This window comes from Rhinopithecus roxellana, chromosome 15 (genome assembly GCF_007565055.1).
Source record: "Rhinopithecus roxellana isolate Shanxi Qingling chromosome 15, ASM756505v1, whole genome shotgun sequence".
Taxonomy (NCBI): Eukaryota; Metazoa; Chordata; class Mammalia; order Primates; family Cercopithecidae; genus Rhinopithecus; species Rhinopithecus roxellana.
In genome coordinates, this window is record NC_044563.1 from 23281880 (window position 1) to 23298453 (window position 16574).

Consider the following 16574-nt stretch of genomic DNA (forward strand, 5'->3'; position numbering starts at 1 on the left):
GTTATGCTTTTAGCAGCCTTCTTATTGGTTCCTGCGCTTTCACAAACGGTTGTACTCAAGGCTGTGATGTGTTTGTGTCGGGCCCAGGAAGTGGAGGCATTGCTCAAGGCTGTGATGTGTTTGTGTTCTTTCAATAGGTAATAAATTGTATTTGGTAGCAGTTGCTGAAGAAATGTGAACAAAGAAATACACTTTTGAAAAGGTTGGCCTTTTGCTGAGAGGAGCATATAAAATAATGTAATTGACATTCATAGTGAATTTTTTAAAACACAAATGATTTTTGTGGCTTCCCTTGTTTCTTGAAAGGACTGATATTACTAAGTTATTGTTTATTCAGAGAGTCAACAGTAAGTCACTGAGAATTCACCTCCATGAAGTAGTTTGTGGAAAACTATGACTCCACCATGTGTTATTGAACTGATAGTGACAGTAGTATACTTTATTTGCTCTTGTATATTCTCTCATGCTCTCACTCATTGTGAAATAATTATATATATATAAAATGTATGTGTTTAATGTGAAATTTCAACAATCGATATTTGAATTACAAGAAATGTTAATTTGTCTTGTATAACTGCCATGATGTCAGAAGTTAAATCAAGTAGAGACACCTTCATTCTAACACAGACTTGCTGCAGAAAATTTTCTGAGCTCAAATTACAGTTGCAGCAGCATTACTTGGATTTTGAATCAAGTGCCAAGGAAATTTTTATATTTCAAAATCTATTTAACACATGAATTTTGAAATATAAAAATTTAACAGGGAAATTTGGATATTTCTACCAAATATTCAATTAGAAGTAATTATCTCAAAGAAATGACAAGCAATGAGTTAAGTATTGATCTATAAGAAGTACATAAATGTCTTCAAATTAATGAAGGTGCTCAATTAAAATCATATGCTTGTGGATGGATATAATAGTACCTATATATGTGAAAACACACTTTTAAATATGAGATACTACACAATGTTATTAAAAATCACCATTAACACATGAACATATATAATTGATTTTGATAAAAGGGAATACTGACTCTGGACCCAATTAAGCAAAATATTATCCCTCCCCAAAATAATTATATTATTCTTTTTTAACTTTTATTTTAAGTTCAGGGGTACATGCACAGGTTTTTTTACAAAAGTCAACTTGGTTGTGGGAGTTTGTTGTACAGATTATTTCATCATCCAGGTATTAAGCATAGTACCTATTAGTTATTTTTTCTGATCCTTTCCCTCCTCCCACCCTTCACCCTCCTATGGGTCCTAATGTGTATTGTTCCCCTCTATGTGTACATGTGTTCTCATCATTTAGTTCCCACTTATAGTTAGAACATGTGGTATTTCATTTTCTGTTCCTTCATTAGTTTGCTAAGGATAATGGCTTCCAGTTTCATCCATGTTCCTGCAAAAGACGTGATCTTCTTCTTTTTTATGACTGTGTAGTATTACATGGTATATATTATGTATCATGTTTTCTTTGCCCAGTCTATCATTGATTAGCATTTAGGTTGATTTGATGTCTTTGCTATTGTGAATAATGTTATAATTAACATACTCATGCATGTATCTTTATAATACAATAATTTACATTACTTTGGGTATATGTCCAGTAATGGGATTGCTGGGTTGAATGGTATTTCTGTCTTTAGGTCTTTGAGGAATCATCACACCATCTTCCACAATGGTTAAACTAATTTACACTCCAACCAACAGTGTATAAGTATCCCTTTCTTTCCACAACCTCAACAGCATCTGTTATTTTTTGACTGTTCAATAGTAGCCATTTTGACTGGTGTGAGATGGTATCTCCTTGTGGTTTTGATTTGCATTTCTCTAATTATCAATGATGTTGAGCTTTCCTCATATGCTTGTTGGCTGTACGTATGTCTTCCTATGAAAAGTGTCTGTTCTTGCCCTTTGCCAACTTTTTAATGGGGTTGTTTGTTTTTATCTTGTAAATTTGTATAAGTTCCTTATAGATGCTGGATATTAGACCTTTGTTAGATGCATAGTTTGCAAATATTTTCTTCTATTCTTTAGGTTGTTCATTTGTGATACACTTGAACACACTCTTTAGTTAAATGTCATTTGTCAATTTTTGCTTACATTGTAATCGCTTTTGGCATATTCATCAGGAAATCTTTGCCTGTGTATATGTCCTGAATGGTATTGCTTAGATTTTCTTCTAGGGTTTTTGTAGTTTTGGGTTTTACATTTAAGTCATTAATCCATCTTGAATTAGTTTTTGCATATAGTATAAGAAAGTTGTTCAGTTTTAATCTTCTCTATATGGCAGAAGTTATCCCAGCACCATTTATTGAGTAAGGAATTATTTCCCTACTGCTTATTTCTGTCATGTTTGTCAAAGATCAGATAGTTGTAGGTATGCTATCTTCTTTCTGGGTTTTCTATTCTGTTCCATTGGTCTACATGTCTGTTTTTGTACCAGTACCATGTTGTTTTGGTTACTGTTGCCTTGTAGTATAATTTGAAGTTAGGTAGTGTGATGTCTCCAGCTTTATTATTTTTATTTAACATTGCCTTGGCTATTCGACCTCTTTTTCAGTTCCCTATGAAACTAGAAAAATAAGAAGTGTTTTTGCCATCTCTGATTTCTTTGGGCGGTGGTTTATAGTCCATCTTATAGAGATCTTTGACCTCCCTAGTTAGCTGTATTCCTAGATATTTTGTGCTTTTTTTGGCAGTGGTGAATGGGAGTTTGCTCCCAATTTGGATGTCAGCTTGATTGTTAGTATATGAAAATGTTAGTGATTTTTACACATTGATTTTGTATCCTGAGACTGCTGATTTTTTTTTTTTAACCAGATTAAGAAGCTTTTGGGCTGAGGCTATGGGATTTCTAGATAAAGGATTATGTCATTTGTAAACAGGGATAGTTTGACTTCTTCTCTATTTGGATGCCCTTTATTTCTTTCTCTTGCCTGACTTCCCTGGCCAGGAGTTCCAATACTATGTTGGATAGGAGTGGTGAGAGAGGGCATTTTTGTCTGGTGCTGGTTTTCAAGATCAATGCTTCCAGCTTTTGCCTATTCAGTATGTTGTTGACTGTGGGTCTGTCATAATAGCTCTTATTATTTTGAAGTATGTTACTTCAGTACGTACTTTACTGAGAATTTTTAACATAAATGAGTGTTGAATTTTATGGAAAACCTTTTTTGCATCTGTTGAGATAATCATGTAGTTTTTGCCTTTGGTTCTATTTATGCAATGAAACACATTTATTCGTTGCATATGTTGAACCAACCTTGCATCCTGGGGATAAAGCCTATTTGATCATGGGGGATAAGGTTTTTGATGTACTGATTGATTCAGTTTGCTGGTATTTTGTTGATCAACATTGATGGGCATAAAGGATACTGGCCTGAAGTTTCTTTTTTGGGTTGTATTTCTGCCAGGTTTTGGTATCAGGATAATGCTGGCCTCATAGAATGAATTACAGAGGAGTCCGTCCTCCTCAAACTTTTGGAATAGTTTTAGTAGGAATGGTACCAGCTCTTTTTTGTACATCTGATAGAAATCATCTATGAACCTGTCTAGTCATGACCTTTTTTGGTTGGTAGGCTATTTATTACTGCCTCAGTTTTAGAGCTCATTATTGGTCTGTTCAGAGATTCAATTTCCTCCTGGTTCAGTCTGGGGAGGGTGTATGTGTCCAGGAATGTATCCATTTCTTCTAGATATTCTAGTTTATGTGCATAGAGGTGTTCATAAGATTCTCAGATATTTGTTTGTATATTTGTGGGGTCAGTCATAATATCACCCTTATTGTTTCTGATTGTGTTTATATGAATTGTTTCTTCTTTATTAGACTAGCTAGTGGTCTATTTATTTTATATAATTTTTTTTTCCAGAAAATCAGATCCTGAATTCACTGATCTTTTGAATGGTTTTTCATGTCTCTATCTCTTTCAGTTCAGCTCTGATTTTGGTTATCTTCTGTTAGCTTTGGAATTTGTTTGCTCTTGTTTCTCTAGTTCTTTAATTTGTGATGCTAGGTTGTTAATTTGAGATCTTTCTACCTTTTTGATGTGGGCAATTAGTGCTATAAATTTCTCCATTAACACTGCCTTAGCTATGTGCCAGATATTTTGGTATGCTGTATCTTTGTTCTCATTAGCTTCAAAGAACGTCTTGATTTCTTCCTTAGTTTCAGTATTTATTCAAAAGTCATTCTGGAGCAGATTATTCAATTTCTATGTAGTGTTATAGTTTTTAGTTAATTTCCAATTTTTCATTTCTAATTTGATTGTGCTGTGGTCTGAGATACTTTGTTATAATTTTAGTTCTTTTGCATTTGCTAAGGAGTGTTTTATTTCTAATCATGTGATTGATTTTAGGACATGTGCCATGTGGTGACAACAATAATATATATTCTGTCATTTTTGGGTGGAGAGTTTTATAGGTATCAGGTCCATTTGATCCAGTGTTGGATTAAGGGTCCTGAATATCTTTGTTAATTTTCTGTCTAGGTAATTTGTCTAATATTATCAGTGGGGTGGTAAAATCTCCCACTATTGTTGTGTGGGAGTCTAAGTCTCTTTGAAGGTCTCTAAGAACTTGCTTTCTGAATGTGTGTGCTACTGTGTTAGGTGCATATATATTTAGAAGAGTTAGATTTTCTTGTTGAATTGAACCCTTTACCATTATGCAATACCCTTCTTTGTCTTTTTTTAAAAATCTTTGTTGGTTTAAAGTCTCTTTTGTCAGAAATTAGGATTGCAACATCTATTTCTTTCTGTTTCCATTTGCTTGGTAGATTTTTCTTCATCACTTTATTTTGAGCCTACATGTGTCATTGCATGTGAAATTGGTCTCTTAAAGGCAGCATACCAATGGGTCTTGGTTATTTATCCAGCTTGCCATTCTGTGTCTTTTAATTGGGCCATTTAGCCCATTTACATTTAAGGTCAGTATTGATATGTGTGGATTTCATTGTGTCATCATGTTGCTAGCTGGTTATTTTGCAGACTTGTTTATGTGGTTGCTTTATAGTGTCACTGATCTGTGTAGTTCAGTGTGTTTTTGTAGTGGCTGGTATGGTTTTACTTTACATATTTAGTGCTTCTTTCAGGAGCTCTTGTAAGGTCTGATGGTAACAAATTCAGTCAGAATTTGCTTGTCTAAAAATTATCTTATTTTTTCTTTGCTTATGAAGCTTAGTTTGATCAGACAGGAAACTCTATGTTAGAATTTCCTTTCTTTAGAAATGTTAAATATTGGCACCCAATCTTTTATGTCTTGTAAGGTTTCAACTGAGAGGTCCACTGTTAGTCTGATGGGCTTCCCTGTGTAGGTGACTTGGCCTTTCTCTCTAACTTCGACTTTTTTTTAAATTTTGACTTTAGAGAATCTGATGGTTATGTATCTTGGGGATGATCTTTTCATGGAGTATTTTGCTAGGGTTCTCTGCATTTCCTGAATTTGAATGTAGGTCTTTCTAACTGGATTAAGGAATTTCTGATGGATGATATCCTGAAATATGATTTCCAAGTTGGTTCCATTCTCCTCATCTCTTTCACGTACACCAATCATTCATAGATTTGGTCTCTTTACATAATTCCATATTTCTCAGATATTTTGTCCATTCCTTTTCATTATTTTTCTTTATTCTTGTCTTCAGAAAGACAGTCTTCCAACTCTGAGATTCTTTCCTCTGCTTGGTCTATTCTGCTATCAATACTTGTGATTGCATTATGAAATTATTATAGTTTGTTTTTCAGCTCTATCAGATCTGTTACACTTTTCTCTGTACTGGTTATTTTTCAGTCAGCTCCTACAGTATTTTATCATGCTTTTTAATTACCTTGCATTGGGTTACAACATACTTGTTCAGTTCAGTGAACTCTGTTCCTATCCATATTCTGAATTCTACTCCTGTCATTTCAGCCACCTCAGCTTCAGTCTGGTTCCAAATGTTTGCTGGAGAGGTAATGTAGTCATTTGGAGAAAATAGGGCACTCTGGCCTTTTGAGGTTTCAGCATTCTTGTGCTGATTCTTCCTCATCTTTCTGGGCTTATCTACCTTTAATCTTTGAGGTTGCTGACCTTCGGATTTTTTTTCTTTTATTTTATCCTATATGATGACCTTGAGGATTTGATTGTAGTATAAGGTGGATTCAGTCAACTGGCTTCATTTCTGGAAGATTTTAGGGGCCCAATATTCAGCCCCCAACTCCTGGATTGCATGGTCTAATTATAGGGAACTTGTATTGATCCCTGAATTTGTTCTCTGGCTTCTTGAGGGTTGAAGTCCCCCGAAATGGGGGGACCAAGTTGCGGTAGCTGCAGCAGAGTGCTACCAGATACAGGGATGACTGCCTCTCTGTGGGCATTCACCATAAGAGTGGAAGCAAGGCAGCTGAAAGAGGGATTGGGGGGCCCCTTTTGGTTACTGTGTGCACTATTGCACTGGAAGTGGTGTTGGTTTGGGGCAGGTTGCTGGCCAGGGCAGGTCTGGGTGCCTTCTCTGTGCCCCACAAGCAGGAGTAATTGCTCTGTCTGCAAGAATGCCTTATTCTCCGTGTGTTAGCACAAGCACAGGGTGCTGGCAGGGGTGATTCTTCCCAGTCCTGTGCCTGCCAAGGCTGTGTCTGCAATGGTAGTAGGCAGGGATCCTGGGGTATACTGCATTCCCACATACTGGAAGGGCAAGTAAGGCAAAACCTGCCCATACGGGCACACACCAGCAAAGTGATGTGATGAGTTGCCATGGGCTCAGGGAAAGCTGCTGTATGGGGAGGGAATGTGTAGGCTAGTGTGTCTGTAGCAGCTGCCTCTCTGGAGCTCTCCATCTGTCAGGCATGGTATTGGCTCAGAAGCTATGGTGTGGGCCCCTAGTGTACCCAAGACTGCCCTGGAAGCATGCATGGCCTTGCTGGGGCCCTGGAAGAGGTCAACAGACCAAGAAGTGCTCAGGTTGGACCAGCCCCATCTGGTGTGCAAGACCACCTTTCAGCTATCATGCACAACAGTTCCCCTAGGGCTAAAGTTTCTTATGGAGGCAAGTCAAGCCTAGAGGGATGGCTGTCCCTGGCCACACTTCACCACAGATGCTTCTGCATCAAACCCTCTGGGCTCCACATCAACTAGCTTGTCACTGGGGACTTCTCCCCAGAGAGATGCAGGTCAGCAATTGCTCATTGCAATTAGCCCAGGATGGAGGTTCTGTACTGTGGGCCCAAGCCAGGGGTTCCCTGTCTGGTGACAAGCAGTCAGGGGGTATGTGGGACCCAAGGGAGATGAACTGGCCTCCTCTTCTTGGGCCGACTGCAGCTTGTTGGAGGTGTAGATAAGGCACTTAAGGTCTCTTTGCACCTTTGTTAGTTAGAGGGTAGTAAGTATAGTTCCACTGCAGAGAGGCAGTGGCAGAGAGGCTTGCAGTGGCAGAGAGGCTTTCAGTAGCCTCTAGAGGCTCTGTTCAGGGAATTGCCAAGTTGCTATTGGCTTGATAGCTCTGGTTGGTGGTGGCTAGAGGCCTAAGCTTGGAGGACCTGTCCAGTAAAAGGTTTGGGAATGGGCACCTACATAACAATCTGGCCACTTTTCTTTATGGCTGCTGTCATATGCTGGGGGTCTGCTCCAGTCCCCAGTCACCTTGTTTTTTTCCAGTACCTGGAGGTATCACCAGTGAAACAGCAAAGATAGCAGCCTACCTCTCTCTCTGGGAGCTCCATCCCAGGGAGGTATGGGCCTGTTGATGGCCTGAATGCACCTGTAGGAGGTGGCTGAAGACCTCAGTTGGGGGGTTCCTGCCAAGTCAGCAGGAACAAAATTGGGGTCCTGCTTTTAAAGGTAGCCTGTCCACATTTTTCTAGAGCAGCTGTGGTATGCTGGGGGTCTGCTTCAGCCCCTAATCCCCTCAAATACTCTGAAGCCCAAAGACTGGAATGGCCAAGTCGCCCAAACAGCAAAGATGGCAGCCTGCCCCTCCCTCTGGGAGCTCTGTCCCAAGGAGTATTCAAATCTCTGTTGGCCAGAGAACACTGGCAGGGGTGGCTGGGGGCCCCAGTTGGGAAGTCCCTCCCAGTGAGGAGGAATGGGATTGGGGACCCACTTAAAGAAGCAGTTTGGCCATGTTTTGATACAACAGTTTTATTGTGCTGGGGGATCCCTCTGCCTCTGGTCAGTTTGGACTCTCCAAAGCCCAAAGGCTGGATTGGCTAAGTCACCCAAACAGCAGAGATGGCAGCCGGCCCCTCCACCCAGGAGTTCTGTCCCAGGTAGGTGCAACATTGCTACCATTTGCTGGCTACAATTCCAAGCCAGTGGGTCCTTTCCTGTCAGGTGCTATGGAAGGGGGTCTGCAGACTGTCACTACTTCGCACCCTGGATTCAGCTCCGCTCCTCAGGATATGTATGGGTGTCTAACCTCCCACTTTGCCAGAGTTTCAGTTACTTTTGCTGGGAGGACTGGAAAGCCAGAGTATCTAAAGCTTCTAGTTCTCCACATATGCTTGAGTGGCTGCTATGCTGAGACCCCACATCGCTCAGTGTGTCAGACTGAAGGCGCTGGTAGAGTGGGTTCATGAGAAGATCTCCTCTCCTGAGGGTTGCAAAGATCTGTGGGAGAAGCATGAGTTCCCAGGATCGCACACTCACTCACTGTTTCCCTGGGCAGGCAAGGTTTCCTTGACTCTGTGTTGTTCCCAGGTGGGCCATCGTCCTGCCTTACTTTTCTCAGTTCTCTGTGGGTTGAGTTGTTTTCTTGATTAGTTTCAGTGCAAGTAACTGAATGTTTCCTTTGAAGGTGCTGCATTTACTCACCCCTTTCATTCCTCTCTGTGAGAGTCAATGAACACTAGCTGCTTCTAGTCAACCATCTTGGCCACTCCCCCTATATTATTCTTAATGGTAGTACTGTATTAAAAATTGTACTAAATATTATAATATTTTACATTTCATCAATTAAATTTTGTGTGTATAGTGTTATCTCTTGCTATGTAAGTGCTTACTTATGTAAAATTCTGTGTTTTGCATCTTGGTCTGCAAAGCCTAAACATTTTGGTCTTTTACAGAAAAAGTTTGCCAACTCCTCTTTTAATTTTTCATGATATAACTTTCTTAATGTTTAATTTAAATCACAGTAATTATTTTATCATAATAATATTAATACTTAATAATATTGAAGTATTATATATAAATATTTTCATATTTATCTCTTTCATAAATAATTTATAAGTATTTATTGAACCATATACTTTACATAGCTAAAAATGTACCTTCATAAGTACTCTGGGAAACTATAGAAGACAAATTCATTTTTAGTTTTTCTACACAGGAAAAATGTCTTATTAGAAGCTAAGTCTCAATTTTATTGTAAATATCCAAATACCAGAGACAAAAATTCTTTTTTTGCTTGGTTATTTTAATGTCTTCTGTTTATAAATGGGTTGATATGAACACGTTTCTACGTAATAAAATGATTACTTAGAAGCGCAATTCAATATGTTTATTTTTTTTTCATATGTCTGGCGGTTGTTTATAGTGTTCAGTGATATTTCTAGATCTCACCTTTTTTCATGATAGAATAACAATTGTTGTCCCTTTGTAGAGGTTCCATCAGCCTGGGTTCCTGAGTAACCATAACACAAAACTGACTTGAGATGGACACGTAGCCTGAGTAAGAAATAAGAATTGGAGGTTCTTGAATTACTACAAAATAACCTAAGTTATCCATATTATTATACTTCATGGTTGTGAATTTTCTGAACCACTTTTAACACATAAACAAACCAACAATCATAATTAACCTCATAGTTACATTTTCTCTTAAAAGTTAAATTACTATCAGCCTTGAGTGAATGAATTAGTCAAGTTGCCAATCCATTCATTTTGGACCCTTAATTGGGAGAGCAGAGCAACCAGGACAGAATAAGTAGAGTCCACCAAAATCTGAGGACAAAAGTAGTAGATACATTGTCAATTATGTAAAACAAAGGAGGCAGTTAAGGGGTTTTATGATTATTTGAATCATCCAGTCTTGATGCTCACTCTATCAGTGAATGGAGAAGGGGATGTAAATATTTAAAGTACACCTGTTCCTTTTTTACTGCTACTGCTGCTTTAGTATTATATTTTATATTGTGAATAGTACTGTAACCTAACCACTATAACACTGAGAATCCTTAAAGTTCCTGGGTTCCCTCACACTGAGCTTTCTGACATTATGAATATGATCTACTTGTCAGCAATGGGGCCAACAGAACTCATTTTATGTTAAGGGGAGAGCTGGGTGAGGTCATTTTCGAAGTTCATTCTATACTGAGGTTTTATTATTTTACGATCCACTATAATTTCTCCATATTATTCTGGATAAATAAATTCTATTGAATTATCTTTGAAGAATAGCAAAAGCTTTCTAAGAGTCTGCATGGAGGTGTATCCAAACATTTACAGACAGGTACATAGCATCCTGAAAAATACTGCAAGATTAGCCTTTTTTTCAGCAGTTACAGAAGAGAAGCAATTGTCAAAATATTGTACAGGTTAAAAAAAAAGCCAGTCAACTGCTCAGTAAGATTAAGTTTCTCTCTGCTCATATACCATGGCGTGTCACGTAGGAGATCTAATTTCTCTGTTTTCCATTTTAACATGAAACTTAGAAGCTAAAATAAAAGCAGATCAGTTGTGCATGTACTGGAAAAGTTCCCAGAATTAGCCTCCCAAGAACACTGTCAAAAGATGTTTAATAAAATGTCTAGTTATGTTATGCTGGTTGTATTATGGTCACAATATGTTACTGGTTCAGGGGCAGAAGTGAGAACCCAATTGGCATTTGACAATAAATTTCTACACTCTGATCAACCAAGAAAAAGATTTTCATAAAGCACTGTCAGCTCTTTCAGTTCATTGTACAGAACATATACATCCCCTCTGAACCTACTTTCTTCCTGTCACTCACAGCTTGAAAATTAACTCCAATGGCTCCACAATGCTTATTGAATTCCATACATGCACTTTAACATGATAAATCCATTCTCTCCTGCAGTCTGGTACACAGCTAGAGTACGTTTCCAACTCTTTCTTTTAATGAGGCAGGGCCATCTGTCTCACTTCTGACTGATAGAATGTGCGTAGGAGTGACAAATCTCTGTGTTTTCACGGAGTCATGTATATCTGAACAATCAAATGAAGAATGACCTTGCTAATCAAAATCATACCTGGTCAGAACTGCTATGCAAGTAAAAAATCAATTTCTATTTTATGAAAATATTAAATATTGGGCCTAATTTTTTAGCAGCTAAGTTATAACTAGTCTACATGGCATTCAAGGTTGCTTACAATGTATCAAACTAATATCATCTCTTGCCCCATTTTTTGAAGCATTTTTTTTTGCCGTAATAGTTTGCTTTTTATTTTTAATTCCTCAGTGATTTAATTCGTCTTTGTTCATACTATTATTTTTCATTAAGGACACTTTTTCACTGGATGACATTTAAATGCCTAGAAAACTCCTATTCAGCCTTCTGTAGAAATAATCCAGTGTTAGCAGTGAAAATAATTATTTCCCACAAATACTCCCACAGCACCTTTTAAACACATGTTATGGAACTTATACATAGCTCATCAACAGTTCCCAGTGAAAGAACTAGCACTTAGTAAGTGTCAATAAAAACACTGTGAATGAATTCACAAATTTATCGGGATCTCTAGTCTCCTATATTTTAATAATAAGCCTATTCATTGGTTTTCTGTTGTTTCAAATTTGATTCATTAAGATTCTGACATAATACAAAAGCACACTCAATAGTTAAAAGATCATTAGATTCTACATATTCATGTGAATGGATATGCTCAACTCTGAGGATAAGTCTACATACTAGAGAGGGATAACAGAGCATAGTACTTAAGATGGGGGGAGGAGTGGGTAAAGGAGAAGAGATTTTAGGACAGAAATAAGAAAGAATTGGCTGGAAAGGGCTATTTAAAAAAAACTTATTGCTGTTTTATATAGTATTCTGTTACTTATAGGAAGTTGAACATTACAATGTATTTTGGGTGCCACATTTTAAACATATCTTTCATGTCAGAAGTCATTTACTAAATTCCCACTTTATGCAAGTGATAATAGGAGTGAAAATGAACAAGAAAATAAGTTTGCCCTCAATGAGTGATTTCAGAGGGCGGTAACCAGGAGAACAAAGCTCAGGAAATTGGCGAACCAGGTATGGTTAAAGAATTTGGAGATGTTCATTTCAGGAATACAAGTTGCAGAAAAGACTATGCATGATACTCACCCAGCAGCTTGGGAAGAGGAATGTACTGAGGTTCTAGGAGGTAGATCAAAAGGAAAAACTGGGAGAATGTACAGAGGGGTATATTTTACTTCAACATAAGGATTATCTTTGAACATGAAATCATCCAGCAGTAGAAAGGAGTATACTTCTTTATAAAGGAGGAAGCATTTAATTTTGTAAGATATTCAAGCAAAAACTGACTGGCTTATCTCCGATGTGTTTGATAAAGTTTCCTGCCTCCAGTGAGAAATTGAATGCATTGCCTCTAATGTCTCCTGTAGTTCTATATTCTGTTGGAACAGCTAGTTCAGGTGGAATTATCAGTCTTTACTAATTCTACTACTGCCCTTCCTTTAGCCAAAATCTAAAGTCACTTAATGTAGCTGCTGTTTAGTGACACCCTATGCAGCTGCCTAAGTAGTTGGTGTTCTGGCTATGATCAACAGACCTAGGTGAATTGGGTACTTCCACATCTGCCCAGGTTTTAACAGAATTCCTCAGAATCCACAACTATTCATTTAATCAGTCATCTTCTATTGTTTTTCTTTCTTCTGCTATTTGCAATGTTTTCCACTCATTTGGATCACTTAGTTTCCTGTCCTGTAAGCCCTGAGGAGTCTCTCATTAAGATGTAATGTTGGAAATTTACAAGAAATAAAACAAGTAATACCAATAAATAGTGGGAAAAGGGCATGAACAGACACTTTTCAAAAGAAGACACACATGTGGCCAACACAAATATGAAAAAAAGCTCAACATTACTGATCATAAGAGAAATGCAAATCAAAACCACAATGAGATACCATCTCACACCAGTCAGAATGGCTATTATTAGAAAGTCAAAAAATAACAGATGCTGGCAAGGTTGTGGAGAAAAATGAATGCTTATATAATGCTAGTGGGAGTGTAAATTAGTTCAACCATTGTGGAAGACGGTGTGGTGATTCCTCAAAGACTTAAAGATAGAAATACTATTCTACCCAGCAATCCTGTTACTGAGAATACACCCAAAGGAATATAAATTGTTCTGTTATAAAGCATGTGCATATGTATGTTCACTGCAGCACTATTCACAATAGCAAAGACACCAAATTAACCTAAATGCCCATCAATGCTAGACTAGATAAAGAAAATGCAGTACATACTCACCATGGAATACTATGCAGCCATAAAAGGAATGAGATAATGTCTTTTGCAGAGACGTCATTGGAGCTGGAGGCCATTATCCTTAGCAAACTAACACTGGAACAGAAAACCAAATACTGCATGTTCTCCTTATAAATGGGAGCTAAATGTTGAGAACACATGGACACAGAGGGGAATAACAGACACTGGTGCCTACTTGAAGGTGGAGGGTGGGAGGAGGGAGAGGATCAGGAAAAATAACTAATGGCTACTAGGTTTAACCCCTGGGTGATGAAATAGTCTGTACAACAAGCCCCTGTGACACATGTAACCTTTGTAGCAAACATGTACATGTACCCCTGAACTTAAAGTTAAAACAAAACAAGAAAGATTTAAGGTTGGAACCAAACTCAGAACAAGAAATGAAGAAGCATCTGTTGACAAGGCACAATTTGAAATTAGAGAGCTATTTGTAATTCTCTATCTATGTAAAGAATGATTGGAGTTTCTCTCTCTTTCTCTCTTGCTTGCCCCCCACCCTGACCACCACCCTATGCCTGGGAAATTATTTTAGTCAGTTTGAGCTGTTATAACCAATATTTGAAATAGCTAAAATGTATGTGGCACCCATGGAAGACATAATTTTTAGAGCATGCATATTGTAATTATGAGGTTTGCTTGTTAATCTTGAAAATATGAGAACCAAAAGGCAAATTATTTTGCTACATATTTCTTCTTCTCACCCCAAGGTCATCATGGCTGCCTTATTGTGCTCAGCAACTACAGGCAGAGTCCACTCCATATGATCACTTTTTCAGCCTTCATCTTCACTATCTGCCTATATGGCTCCTGCCAGTCAAAGTCATTATGCAGGTAACTTGCAGTTTCCATTTGTACAAAATTTCCCTTGACCAATAAATATGAAAAAAAAAATGACAGTATTTTGGTCAAAGTAGCTGAATATCAGTCCTCAGTTTAGATTGGAGATTTGCACTAATCAGAGCAAAAATTTAAGCCAGAGAATCCAGTTTCCTGGAAAACTGTTACAGCTCCATTTTTCTAGGACTCTGAGGTGAATATTTTTAGAGGAGTTCTTCTCTTTCTGTAAGAATAGTGGTTCCAATTATAGTCTGACAGAGTTGGACAAACCTTGTTCAAAACCTCAACTCAATCACAGACAAACCAAGTGACTGAGCAAGTTATCACTATCAAATGGAAATATTAACTGGGAGCGGTGGCTCATGCCTGTAATCTCAGCACTTTGGGAGGTCGAGACGGGCGGATCACCTGAGGTTGGGAGTTCAAGACCAGCCTGACCAACATGGTGAAACCCTGTCCCTACTGAAACTACAAAATTAGCCAGGGGTGGTGGTGCATGCCTGCAATCCCAGCTACTCGGGAGGCTGAGGCAGGAGAATCACTTAAACCTGGGAGGTGGATATCACGGTGAGACCAAACTGTGCCATTGCACTCCAGCCTGGGCAACAAGAATAAAACTCCGTCTCAAAAAAAAAAAAAAAAAAAAAAGGAAATATTAGCAGTACTTTCTTGTGGGTTTATTGTATTAAATTAAGTGATGAATGTAAAGCACTTTTGGAGATGCATGGCACATAAGAGTTAATGACAACTATTATTAAGTGTCCCGAACAAGTCCTTTTTCCTTTATATTCACCATCTCTTCGTTATCATATTTATTTAAAATCAAAAAGTATTAAACTAATACCTATTAGTTTTGCTTCTCGGGGCTTGGGAAAACTATTTAATCCTTTTTAAATGCTCCAGAAGTTTGCATGTTGCTGAGCTGTGATATGGAAAGAAATACGTATTTGAAGTTCATCATTCATGCACTGCTAAAAGAAAACGGAAGCAGTCAGTGCCAGAGATATGTTGACACAGTGTTGGGTTGTTTATTTTTCATTAAGGATGGAATAGAATGGAGCACATACTTTTGAGACTAGACCATAGAACCGAATATCTAAAAACTCTGTTAAATCTTCCCTCTGGATACTTACAACCATTTGAGAATTGCTGCAAAGATTTTAGAACTTAAACAAATCTACAAAGCATCTTCTTGAACTTCCCGGAAGCAGTGATGCTCATGAACTTCAGAATTTACTTTCATTATAAAGTTCATTTCTAAATACCCCTTCCCCCCATTTTTATTCTGTTTTCTTTTCCTTTATCCCTTCTAATCCACAGATTTGTCAGATACCTTATTTCTGCAGTGTAAAAGAATGTATTTGTAGGTGGATTTGATCTAACTGGTAGAGATTATACAGTAGATCAAATCTGTTTTGCAAAGGATCCCTTATATAAAACAGAGCATTTTGTTTTGCATTTCTCTTACTTTGCTTTTCTTTGCCTCTCCTTTTTGCATTTACTGATTTCTTTACCAGTCTATTTTCCTGTGTATTTCTCTTCAGTTTCTATATTTTCTTTGTAATAATTTTATATTCCTTTTCTCTTTAATTCTATTTCTTTTAACACAAACATTTTTATTATCTGGCATTTTCAATATCCTTGACAGTTTCTGTATTCTCCCTATCAATTTTTTAACTCTCTAATTTTATGTTTTCTATTAAGTACCACATAAAAAGAGGACAAAATAATTTCATGTTTTTGAGATTTTGTCACACGCCAGCTTCTCAAATGAGCTCTTTTCTTTGTAGAAGATGGTATAATTCCTATTTTTCAAATGAGGAGACTCAGTGAGATTATAGAGCATGACTGAAGGGGGGTTTATGAAGCAGCTAGATAATGTTGTAGAAGTTTCAGCTGGATAAACGGGTTTCCAGAACTCACTAGTTCTGAAAAATAATGAGAGATAGAAATAGAATGCGTAGTAGAAATAGTGGAACATTCTACAAATGGGATATTGTTCTTTTCTCTTTAGTTTTCGTAGAACATTTCTAGCATCATTAGTTGTATATACAATGACTAAACATTTGGTGGCAACAAGGAGAGAAGACACTAAGAAAAGCTGTGCCAGGGTCCCATGTGCTTGTCAATGGGAAGAATCCTTGGACTATTTTAATGATTGTGAGGGACCATCTGCCTTGGTACTGAACTCTTTAGGCATGCAGACTCACTCTTATACCACAAAACTACATATATGTGGCCTACAGGTTTGTGCCACATCCAACTTTTATTCAGTCCCTAACCAGTTCTTTAACTTATTGGCTTGTGACCTT